Source organism: Crinia signifera, chromosome 2, assembly GCF_055691185.1.
Source record: "Crinia signifera chromosome 2, ASM5569118v1, whole genome shotgun sequence".
NCBI lineage: Eukaryota > Metazoa > Chordata > Amphibia > Anura > Myobatrachidae > Crinia > Crinia signifera.
This window is the reverse complement of record NC_139218.1, coordinates 126,300,024-126,310,165: the sequence shown is the minus strand read 5'-3', so window position 1 is coordinate 126,310,165 and position 10,142 is coordinate 126,300,024. Positions and strand designations below refer to the sequence as shown.

The 10,142-nt window shown below is 59.5% G+C and overlaps 1 long non-coding RNA gene across 1 annotated transcript; it reads right to left on the bottom strand.

The window, feature by feature from the left end:
• Positions 1–474: 474 nt before the first annotated feature.
• Positions 475–9,460, bottom strand: LOC146058858 (uncharacterized). Its single transcript, XR_014470009.1, has 3 exons — positions 9,323–9,460; positions 5,809–5,918; positions 475–623 (listed from the first exon to the last, which is right to left on the bottom strand). It is a non-coding gene; the product is annotated as an uncharacterized LOC146058858 (long non-coding RNA).
• Positions 9,461–10,142: the final 682 nt, after the last annotated feature.

Here is a 10,142-nt window from a genome sequence, read left to right as displayed (position 1 = left end):
GGGCACTGGGAAGGGGACAGCGTACATGCGGGGGGCGGCACTGTAGGGGGACAGCGTACATGCGGCGGGGGCACTGGGGGGGGACAGGGTACACACAGGGATAGTGGGGTGGGGGGCAGGGTACACACAGGGATAGTGGGGTGGGGGACAGGGTACACACAGGGATAGTGGGGTGGGGGACAGCGTACACACAGGGACAGAGGGGGGACGGATTTACCTGGGTGCAGCAGCAGTACAGGGGGGACGGTACACATGGGGGACAGCATACAAACGGCGGGCACTGGGGGGGACAGCGTACACATGGCGGGCACTGGGGGGGGGAGGCAGGGTACATACAGGGACAGTGACGGAGGAAAGGGTATGCACAGGGATAGTGGTGTGGGGGACAGTTGGGGGGACATGGTGCACACAGGGATAGTGGGGATGGGGGACAGGGTACACACAGGGACAGTGGGGGGATGGATTTACCTGGGTGCAGCTGCTCCTCTGATGGCCCGGGTGGCTGCTTTCTGTCTTCCGGGTGGCAGAGGCAACTCAACGCCGGGGCTTCACCAGACTGTTAGGGCTGCAGGCTGTGGAAGTGGCTGAACCGAGTCCCGGCGGCAGCATGGGGAGGACAGAGTCTGAGCAGGAAATATAATAATAATAATTATTACAATAACAATGCGTACACACGGGGGGCACAGCGTAAACATGAAGGGGGGGGCACAGCTCACACATAGGGGGCACAGCATACACACAGGTGGGGCACAGCGTACACACGGGGGGGGGCACAGCGTACACACGGGGGGGCACAGCGTACACACGGGGGGGCACAGCGTACACACGGGGGGGCACAGCGTACACAGGGGGGCACAGCGTACACACGGGGGGGCACAGCGTACACATGGGGGGCACAACGTACACACGGGGGGCACAGCGTACACACGGGGGGCACTGAGGGGCGATAGCGTACACACGGGGAGGTACTGAGGGGGGACAGCGTACACATGGGGGGATGCACTAAAGGGGCACTGCATACACACGGGAGGCAATGAGGCACTGCGTACAAATGGGGGGGCACAGCGTACACACGGGGGGCAATGAGGGTGGACAGAGTACACACGGTGGGCACCGAGGGGGGACAGCGTACACATGGGGGGCAATGAGGGTGGACAGCGTACACATGGGGGCAATGAGGGTGGACAGCGTACACACGGGGGGCAATGAGGGGAGACAGCTTACACACGGGGGGGCACTGAGGGGAGACAGCGTACACACGGGGGGCACTGAGGGGAGACAGCGTACACACGGGGGCACTGAGGGGAGACAGCGTACACACGGGGGGCACTGAAGGGAGACAGCGTACACACGGGGGGGCACTGAGGGGAGACAGCGTACACACGGGGGCACTGAGGGGAGACAGCGTACACACGGGGGCACTGAGGGGAGACAGCGTACACACGGGGGCACTGAGGGGAGACAGCGTACACACAGGGGGGGCACAATGTACACACGGGAGGCAATGAGGCACTGCGTACACACAGGAGGGGCACAGCGTGGCACTGAGGGGGGACAGCGTACACACGGTGGGCACTGAGGGGGGACAGCGTACACACGGTGGGCACTGAGGGGGGACAGCGTACAAACGGGGGGCACTGAGGGGAGACAGCGTACACACGGGGGGCACTGAGGGGAGACAGCGTACACACTGGGGGTACTGAGGGGGACAGTGTACACACGGGGGTCACTGAGGGGGGACAGCGTACACACGGGGGTTGCACTAAGGAGGCACAACGTATACATGGGAGGCAACGAGGCACTGCATACACACGGGGGCACAGCGTACACACGGGGGCACTGAGGGTGGACAGCGTACACACAGGGGGGGCACTGAGGGTGGACAGCGTACACACAGCGGGCACTGAGGGGGGTCAGCGTACACACAGGGGGCAGAGCGTACACACGGGGGGGGGACTGGGGGGACAGTGTACAACCGGGGGGCACTGGGGGGGGGCAGCGTACACATGGGGGCACTGCAGGGGTACAGCACACACATGGGGGCACTGGGGGGGTACAGCGCACACACGGGGGGGCACCGGGAGGGGCACAGCGTGCACAGACGGGGGACAGCGTACACACGGTGGGCACTGAGGGGAGACAGCGTACACACGGGGGGCACTGAGGGGAGACAGCGTACACATGGGGGGCACTGAGGGGAGACAGCGTACACACGGGGGCACTGAGGGGAGACAGCGTACACACGGGGGCACTGAGGGGAGACAGCATACACACGGGGGGCACTGAGGGGAGACAGCGTACACACGGGGGGCACTGAGGGGAGACAGCGTACACACGGGGGGCATTGAGGGGGACAGCGTACACACGGGGGTCACTGAGGGGGGACAGTGTACACACGGGGGTCACTGAGGGGGGACAGCGTACACACGGGGGGTGCACTAAGGAGGCACAACGTACACATGGGAGGCAACGAGGCACAGCATACACACGGGGGGCACTGAGGGTGGACAGCATACACACAGGGGGGCACTAAGGGTGGACAGCGTACACACGGTGTGCACTGAGGTGGGTCAGCGTACACACGGGGGGCACTGAGGGGGGTCAGCGTACACACGGGGGGCACTGAGGGGGGTCAGCGTACACACGGGGGGTCAGCGTACACACAGGGGGGCAGAGTGTACACATGGGGGGGAAGCGTACACACGGGGGCACTGCAGGGGTACAGCACACACATGGGGGCACTGGGGGGGTACAGCGCACACACGGGGGAGCACCGGGAGGGGGACAGCGTACACACGGGGGCACTGGGAGGGGGACAGCATACACACGGGGGGCACTGGGATGGGGACAGCGTACACATGGGGGGCACTGGGGGGGGGGCGCAGCGTACACACAGGGGGCACGGGGGGGACTGCGTACACTCGGGGGGCACTGCGTACACATGGGGGGAACTGGGGGAGGGACAGCGTACACATGGGGGCAATGGAGGAGGGACAGCGTATACACACGGGGCACTGGGGGGACAGCATACACACACAGGGGCAACAGCATACACACAGGGGGCACGGGGGGGCAGTGTACACATGGGGGGCACTGGGAGGGGGATAGCATACACATGGGGGGCACTGGGGGGGGCAGCGTACACACATGGGGCACTGGGGGGGACTGCGTACACACGGGGGGCACTGGGGGAGGGACAGCGTACACACGGGGGGCACTGGGGGAGGGACAGCGTACACACGGGGGGCACTGGGGGAGGGACAGCGTACACAATGGGGCACTGGGGGAGGGACAGCATATACACATGGGGGCACTGGGGGAGGGACAGCGTATACACACACAGGGGCAACAGCATACACACAGGGGGCACGGGGGGGGGCAGTGTACACATAGGGGGCACTGGGGGGACAGCGTACACATGGGGGCACTGGGGGCCGAACAGCGTACACACGGGGGGCACTGGGAGGGGGACAGCATACACACGGGGGGCACTGGGAGGGGGACAGCATACACACGGGGGGCACTGGGATGGGGACAGCATACACATGGGGGGCACTGGGGGGGGCGCAGCGTACACACAGGGGGCACTGGGGGGACTGCGTACACACGGGGGCACTGCGTACACACGGGGGGAACTGGGGGAGGGACAGCGTACACATGGGGGCAATGGAGGAGGGACAGCGTATACACACGGGGGCACTGGGGGGGGGACAGCATACACACACAGGGGCAACAGCATACACACAGGGGACACGGGGGGCACAGCGTACAAACGGGGGGGGCACTGGGGGGAACAGCATACACACGGGGGGCACAGCGTACACACGGGGGCACTGTGGGGTACAGCGTACACGGGGGGGCACTGGGGGGTACAGCGTACACACGGGGGGGGCACTGGGGGGTACAACGTGCACATGGGGGGCACTGGGGGGTACAGCGTACACACGGGGGGGCACTGGGGGGGTAAAACGTACACACGGGGGGGCACTGGGGGGGGTACAACGTACACACGGGGGGCACTGGGGGGTACAGCGTACACGCGGGGGCACTGTGGGGGATGACAGCGTACACACGGGGGCACTGTGGGGGATGACAGCGTACACATGGGGGCACTGGGGGGGGACCACAATGTACACACGGGGCACTGGAGGAGAACAGCGTACACACGGGGGGCACTGGGAGGTGGACAGCGTACACACGGGGGGCACTGGGAGGGGGACAGCTTACACACGGGGGGGCACTGGGATGGGGACAGCGTACACACGGGGGGCACTGGGATGGGGACAGCGTACACATGGGGGGCACTGGGATGGGGACAGCGTACACACGGGGGGCACTGGGGGGGGTTCAAAAGCATACACACGGGGGGCACTGGGGGGAGACAGCGTACACACGAGGGGCTCTGGGGGGACAGCGTACACACAGGGGCACTGTGGGGACAGCGTACACACAGGGGCTCTGGGGGGACAGCGTACACACGGGGGCACTGGGGGGGAGACAGCGTACACATGGGGGCACTGGGGGGGAGACAGCGTACACATGGGGGCACTGGGGGACGAACAGTGTACACACGGGGGCACTGGGGGACGAACAGTGTACACACGGGGGCACTGGGGGGCGAACAGCGTACACACGGGGGCACTGGGGGGCGAACAGCGTACACGCGGGGGCACTGGGGGGCAAACAGCGTACAAGCGGGGGCGAACAGCGTACACACGGGGGCACTGGGGGGCGAACAGCGTACACACGGGGGCACTGGGGGGCGAACAGCGTACACACGGGGGCACTGGGGGGCGAACAGCGTACACACGGGGGAACCGGGGGGCAAACAGCGTACACACGGGGGCACTGGGGGGCGAACAGTGTACACACGGGGGCAAACAGCGTACACACGGGGGCACTGGGGGGTGAACAGCGTACACTCGGGGGCACTGCGGGGCCAACAGCGTACACACGGGGGCACTGGGGGCGAACAGCGTACACACGGGGGCTCTGGGGGGGACAGCGTACACACGAGGGGCTCTGGGGGGACAGCGTACACACAGGGGCACTGTGGGGACAGCGTACACACGGGGGCTCTGGGGGGACAGCGTACACACGGGGGCACTGGGGGGGAGACAGCGTACACATGGGGGCACTGGGGGACGAACAGTGTACACACGGGGGCACTGGGGGACGAACAGTGTACACACGGGGGCACTGGGGGGCGAACAGCGTACACACGGGGGCACTGGGGGGCGAACAGTGTACACGCAGGGGCACTGGGGGGCGAACAGCGTACAAGCGGGGGCGAACAGCGTACACACGGGGGCACTGGGGGGGCGAACAGCGTACACACGGGAGCACTGGGGGGCGAACAGCGTACACACGGGGGCACTGGGGGGCGAACAGCGTACACACGGGGGCACCGGGGGGCGAACAGCGTACACACGGGGGCACTGGGGGCGAACAGTGTACACACGGGGGCACTGGGGGGCGGACAGCGTACACACGGGGGCACTGGGGGGTGAACAGCGTACACACGGGGGGCACTGCGGGGCCAACAGCGTACACACGGGGGCACTGGGGGCGAACAGCGTACACACGGGGGCACTGGGGGGGGACAGCGTACACACGGGGGCACTGGGGGGGACAGCATACACACGGGGGCACTGGGGGGGGGGACAGCGTACACACGGGGGCACTGGGGGGGACAGCGTACACACGGGGGCACTGGGGGGGCAGCGTACACACGGGGGCGCTGGCTACATACAGGGACAGTGGGGTGGGGGACAGGGTACACACAGGGACAGTGGGGGATGGATTTACCTGGGTGCAGCTGCTCCTCTGATGACCAGGGTGGCTTCTTTCTGCCTTCCCGGTGGTCCGCAGGCTGTGGAAGCGCCTCAGTCCCGGCGGTACCATGGGGTGGTCAGCGTCTGGGCAGGAAACATAATAATAATAATAATATTAAAGGGCACAGCGTTCACATGGAGGGGGGCACAGCGTACACACGGGGGGGGGCACAGCGTACACACGGAGGGGGCCACAGCGTACACACGGAGGGGGCCACAGCATACACACGGAGGGGGCCACAGCATACACACGGAGGGGGCCACAGCATACACACCGAGGGGGCCACAGCGTACACACCGAGGGGGCCACAGGGTACACACCGAGGGGGCCACAGGGTACACACGGATATCTTTCTGATGTGTGGCCGGCATTATGCTGGCCACACATCAGACCAACTTCAGACCAACTTTTTCAAAACCCTTCAAACCTCCAACATGACAGTCCAACTAAAACAGTTCCCCACACATCTAACCAACTTTTCTTCTAACCAGTAAACTTTTTTTTTTTTAGTCCATCCAACTTCTGTCCAACTTCTGATGTCACAGAAGTAGGTGGACAGGTTCTGCCTACTTCTGTTTTTTTTTTTTTTTTATTATTATTATTATTAATAATATTATTATTATTTAGTTTAAAAATAGTTTAATTCCAAGTGAGAAGTGAAAGTAAATGAAATTCTCTGCCTCACACACCAGGGAGTATCCTAAAATGTACATGTATCTGTATAAATTTGCTAAATGCTAATAATTTGTAACAATCTTTCTCAGTGTTCCAACACTATCGCTCATTTTAACCCTAAATCAGTCATATATAACAATGTGCTCATTGTTAGATATTATATATATATATATATATATATATATATATATATATATATATATATATATATATATATATATATATAATATCTATCTCCCCAAACAATGAAATAGAAATAAAATTCGCCCCGTGCCCTCATGAGTCAACTCATGTACCCCTAAAATACAAATGCACCAACTGTGGTTCTTTTTTTTAAATCTTGTTAGATGAGTGGTCGGGGAACTGGGGTAAAAATGAAATTCCTGCAGGTAATGGACGATTGCACTGCCAAGTAGGGTGACCAACTCATCCCTTTAACATACCTCCCAACATGACCCTCTCCAGGAGGGACACATTGCTCGGTACTTGTGTACTAGCACGGCGCCCATCGCATCGCAGACCATATCGCATGCGATGCGATGCGATGCGATATCGCCCGATATAGTACAATTTTACAATTTTAAAATTGTATGCCATTGTATATGGCATACAATGCCATACAATGCGATGACATGCGATTATAAATTGTAAAAGCACCCTAATGGGTGCTTAAAATGCTTAAATGCACCCCCATGCCACCCCTCAAGTATAAACGTGAACCCGAAGCGTGGCGAGCGCAGCGAGCCCGCTAGTGGCGGCGGTACGCGTCCTACGACCTTTTCATACCTCCACTATCCACGTCGGCGTGGAGTTGAGAATAGAAAGTGTGGCGAGTGCAGCGAGCCACCGAGCCCGAAGTGTGGCGAGCACAGCGAGCCCCGCGAGGGGAGGCGGATACCTTCACAGGTATCCGCCTCCCCTTGCGGGCTTCACAGGTATCCGCGTCCGCTCGCCACGCTTCGGGCTCGGTGGCTCGCTGCGCTCGCCACACTTTCTATTCTCAACTCCACGCCGACGTGGATAGTGGGGGTATGAAAAGGTCGTAGGACGCGTACCGCTGCGCTCGCCACGCTTTGGGTTCACGTTTATACTTGGGGGGTGGCATGGGGGTGCATTTAAGCATTAGGGTGCTTATACATTTTATAATCACATGTCATCCCATTGTATGGCATTGTATGCCATATTCAATGGCATACAATTTTAAAATTTTATGCCATTGTACAATATCGGGCGATATCGCGTCGCATCGCATGTATGGCATGCGATGCGATGAAAAAATCGTGCGACTGATTATCGGGGCGCCGTGCTAGTACACAAGTACCCATTGCTCTGTTCCTGGACTTCCCTCATAATGTATGATTGCCATCACCTGTTTTATACAGGTTAATTGATAAGAAAGATGCTTCAACACAGGTAATGGCAATCATTAATTAAGGGAGAAGTCCAGAAACAGAGAAATGTGCCCCTCCTGGAGAGGGTCATGTTGGAAGGTATGCTTTAATCCGGGACACATATTAATTACACAGGTTCTGTGACTGGCTTTCACCTGGTTTTAAACTGCCACACCTCAAGGCTCCATTTCACCTGGTTTTAAACTGCCACAGAACCTGTGTAATTAATATGTGTCCCGGATTAAAGGGATGAGTTGGTCACCCTACTGCCAAGCCACAGCTGGGCATGTGTATGAAACTATAGGAACCTATATGAAACTATATGCATGCCAGGCTGTGTCTCGGCAACACGCCCGTCCATTACCCCCTGGAGTTTTATTTCATGGTCCGTAGCGGCAGTACTGAAACAGTGTGACAGATGGGCAAAAGCGGTGGGCTGCCCCAGCTGTCTTCAGAGCGGGTTCGTGGCTGTTTGAAACCTTGCGCCAGGTCACCAGCCACCGGAGCTCCTATTGGCTGGTGGCCTGGCGCGAGATTTAAAACATCTGCGGACCCACTCTGAAGACAGCCGGGAAGCCCACAGCTCTCTGCACGGCTGTCAGACTGCTACTCCCTTGGCAGCAAGCAAAAAACCTCCTTGGAATCGAGTATGACACCCATGGCATCAAGCAGGAAGCCACTAGATGCCAGGGGCATCATAATAAAAGTTTTATTAGCAGGTTAAACCCTATGAGTGCGTGGGCATGTGTAGATAGATAGAGCTGATGTCAGTGCTGGCAGGGTGGGTGTGGATTCAATGTTAGACAGCACTTAGGTTGACAAGCATTAGCTCGACACTGTTGGGTCGACATGCAGTAAGGTCGACATGGCTTAAGGTCGACATGTGCACTAGGTCGACATGGGGAAGGTCGACAGGTCACAAGGTCGACATGGGGTTTTTCACAGTTTTTTGTCCCAAATGTCGACACATGGACACAGGTGGAGTTGAACTGCAGCCCCTCGCAACGCTCGCTTTGCTCGGCACACTATTATAATCTTACTAGTGGATGATAGGGCATGAAATACCGCCTGTCAGTACATGCCGGCTCAAAGAGCAGTGAAAAACCCCATGTCGACCTTGTGACCAGTCGACCTTCCCCATGTCGACCTAGTGTACATGTCGACCTTGTCCCATGTCGACCTTAAGTCATGTAGACCCAACGGTGTCGACCTAATGCTTGTCGACCTAAGTGCTATCTGACAAATGACCGCTTCTTTCCTGGGTCAGGAGGTTCTACTGTCACTGATGGGTGGGTGGGTGGGGGGGGGGGGGTACAGCTGTCTGGTCAGTGATAGTGGGGGGGGGGGTGCAGCTGTCAGGTCAGAGCAGTGATGGGGGGGTGTCTGAGAGCTGGTGTGTGCGCAGTGTGCAGCTTACTCACTGACAGGTTTAGCAGCGGCATGGACCTGGCTGGAGCAGGATGGCAGTGGCAACGAGGATCCTCCTAGACCCAGCAGCTGGAGGAGCTCCATGGCAGAGTCAAGGACCTTGCTGGAGCAGGACAGCGGTGGTGGTGTGGACCCTCCTGCGTAGGAGAAGGAAGAGAGAAAGATGAGAAGTGTGTGTGTGGGGGGGGGGGGACAAAGGGAGAGAGAAAAATATGAGGGACAGCAGGGGACAGAGAGGGTGACAGGTGGTGGAGGAGAGAAGATCATGTGAGAGAGAAAGGGGATGGGTAGAGAGCGGAAAAGAGGAAAGGGGGAGAGCCAGTGTGGTGAGGGGGAGTGAGGTGATGGGTCCAGAGGTGAGAAAAAGTGAGGTGGCAACGGGTCAGGTGACGTGGGACAAGGTGGGTGATGAGGTGAGAGCGGTAGTGATGGCGAGGACGAAAGCTGGTGTAGTGACAGACAGCAAGAGTGGGTGTGGTGGTGGGGGGTGGTGTGACGGCAGGCGCGGGAGAGTAAGGTGTCGGCAGACGAGATGGGGTGAGGTGATGGCGGGCAAATGGGGGAAAGGTGGCAGCGGACGAGAGGGTGTGAAAGGGAGGGATGCGGTACAGTGACAACGGGGGATGCAGGGATGGACAGCAGGGACAATGACAGAGGGGGACACAGGGACAGTAACAACAGGCACAGTGACAGCGGGGGATGTTGAGGACAGTGACCGCGGGGGGGATACGACAGCAACAGAAGGGGACTTAGGGACAGTGGGTACAATAACAATTGAACACAGTGACAGAGGAGGACAAGGGACATTGACAG